The following is a 2,500-nucleotide window of genomic DNA, read 5'->3' as shown; positions in this document are numbered from 1 at the left end:
CGCACATGTTAGACTCCTTGGTCCGTGTTTCAAGACGGGTCGGGAGAGCACCCGAAGCTGAAGCGCCGGAGACGGGAGCGGCCAAAAGCTGTCCGAGGGCTCCGGGGGCCAGCAGCCTGCCGGGGGCCGGGGACGTGGCGAGAGCCACGGCACCGCGGCCTCGGCCGGAGAGCTTGCCCCGGCGGACCGGACGCTCGCGTCCCGCCCTTACCTCCCTCGCGGGCGGAGGGCGGGGGCAGCGGGCCAGCTACCACGAAAAAACAGACCGTCGGAGGGCGGCCAGGCTATGTACCGGGGTCCGGGGCGGCCCTTGTCCCGCGCCTCGGCGGAAGCCACCCCGGTCTCTGTCCCGGGCCTTAGGCCGCAATGGTCCGCGAGGGACCTGCTCCTCCAATGGGTCCCGACGTCCTACTAGGGGCAGGAAATGCACCCCGCCGCGGCCGCGGCTTTAGACCCCGAGCGGCCGGTGGGCCCGACTCGCACCGGCGCGCGCCTCGCGGCGCGACCGGCGGCCGGGAACATCCGGGAGCACCCGCCCGGGGGCCGGCACTGCGCGGACGGGGCTGAATCTCCCCAATCGGTCTTCCGGGTCTCTCCCGTTTACCCCTGAACGGTTTCACGTACTATTGAACTCTCTCTTCAAAGTTCTTTTCAACTTTCCCTCACGGTACTTGTTCGCTATCGGTCTCGTGGTCATATTTAGCCTTAGATGGAGTTTACCACCCTCTTAGTGCTCCACTCTCAAGGAACACGACTCTGAGGAGAGTCCCCACCCGGGAGCGGCCGCGGTCCTACGGGCCTGGCACCCTCTGCGGGCGATGGCCCCATTCAAGGGAGACTTGGACTCGCTGGACCGCGCCCCGGGAGAGTGGGACCTCCCACACACGACATCTCCCTGCACGTCTCCGCGCGGGATTCCGTGCTGGGCTCTTCCCTGTTCGCTCGCAGCTACTGGGGGAATCCTTGTTAGTTTCTTTTCCTCCGCCTAGTAATATGCTTAAATTCAGCGGGTAGTCTCGCCTGATCTGAGGTCGGAAAGATTTTTTTTTGTACCGACGGGCCGATGTGAGCGGTCGGAAGCTTAGCCTCTCTCATTGAACTGATTTCTTTTTGTTTTGTTTTTTTTGTGGTCATTATTTATTGTGGTCATATCTTTCGCTCCCGCCCGGCAAGTGTGTGTCTCTCTCTCTGTCTCGGGAGTTTGCCTGTCTCCCATCACATCAAGCCGGGCGTCAGTTCTTCTCAGACGCGATCGGGGAAGGATGGGCCCCGTCGCCGAGGAGAGGAGGGCGAGCTAAGTCTATCCGCTCGCTCCACCGAACCCTGTGAAGCCTTCAAGGGCGACTGACTCCCCTTAACCTCCTCGCAGTCGCCGACGCCGCCACCGATTGCTCGGAGCGACGCCGGCGGTGCGAGGTGCAGGCTCGTCAGACCCCCCAGCGTAGGGCCGCTCGCGTGCCTTTATTTCTTTCTTTCTCTTTCTTTCTTTCTTTCCTTCCCTTATTATCTTAAAGACCGCGCGGGCCCACGGGTTTCATGTAGCCGACCCTCAGCCAGGCGTGGTCCGGGATTGGAAATCCAAGGACCGCAATGTGCGTTCGAAACGTCGATGTTCATGTGTCCTGCAGTTCACATGTCGACGCGCAATTAGCTGCGTTCTTCATCGACCCACGAGCCGAGTGATCCACCGCTCAGGGTTGTTTTTCTCTAGATTCGAGCAGAGCTTCGGGTAGGATGCTACTGCTAGTCCCGTAGGACAGGTAGTTGTTATTTTTCGAGGGGGAGCTGCCCCCAGAACAGCGGCACGGTCAGACCGCGCTCCCCTCTCGTTCAAGCGCCGCCGAAACGGCCTTGCGTGGGCAGATAAAGTGGCTTTAAGCCCAGTGCTCGCGGTCGCGCGGGTTGTCCTTGGATCCCTGAGGATCCTCGGAGCCCGCGTGCCGCCGGCACCCACTCACCATCTTTCGCTCCTACTTCCCACCTCGAGGCGGGACGGTCTTGCCGTCCCCCTCCGGGGGATTACTTCGCCGACCTGGACACCTCAGGCCGACGACGTTATCTCCGAGATCCGGCCGCTGCCAGGAAGAGCCGGTCCAATCACAGGCGAGATTACGCCTTCCGCAGAGCCCCGTTCATCTGGTTCATTCTTAATGCCTTCCTTTTATTAATTTTTGATGCGTCTTCCCCTCATTCGGGGGGAGACGGTGCGACTTTCGCCGACCGGTCCCCCCTCAGGTTGACGTCATCTATTTTTCAGTCATCAGTAGTGGTCACATATTATGATGCGTCTTCCCCCTCATGCGGGGGGAGTCGGTGCGACTTTCGCCGACCGGTCCCCCCTCAGGTTGACGTCATCTATTTTTCAGTCATCAGTAGAGGTTGTATTATCATGAATGACCAGACACGGGTACTTCCACGAGAAGGCGGTCCACTCGCAAGCGAGATTACGCACTCCCCCAGAGCCAGCAACCGTCCTCGGTTTCTTAATGCCTTCCTTCTC

At 60.7% G+C, this 2,500-nt stretch overlaps 1 non-coding gene and 1 pseudogene across 1 annotated transcript; both read right to left on the bottom strand.

Annotated features, from left to right (window-relative positions):
• The window catches only part of LOC147870588 (large subunit ribosomal RNA), a 4,225-nt pseudogene extending 3,191 nt beyond the window's left edge, over window positions 1-1,034 (bottom strand).
• Window positions 1,035-1,543: 509 nt separating this feature from the next.
• Window positions 1,544-1,699, bottom strand: LOC147870587 (5.8S ribosomal RNA). Its single transcript, XR_015533302.1, has one exon. It is a non-coding gene; the product is annotated as a 5.8S ribosomal RNA (ribosomal RNA).
• Between the last annotated feature and the right edge of the window lie 801 nt (window positions 1,700-2,500).

Source organism: Zootermopsis nevadensis, unplaced genomic scaffold, assembly GCF_977971745.1.
Source record: "Zootermopsis nevadensis isolate Lab colony 2312 unplaced genomic scaffold, Znev_1.0 Znev_ptg000238l, whole genome shotgun sequence".
NCBI classification, from domain to species: Eukaryota; Metazoa; Arthropoda; class Insecta; order Blattodea; family Termopsidae; genus Zootermopsis; species Zootermopsis nevadensis.
The sequence above is the reverse complement of the archived record's forward strand: the minus strand, read 5'-3'. Positions and strand labels throughout refer to the sequence as shown.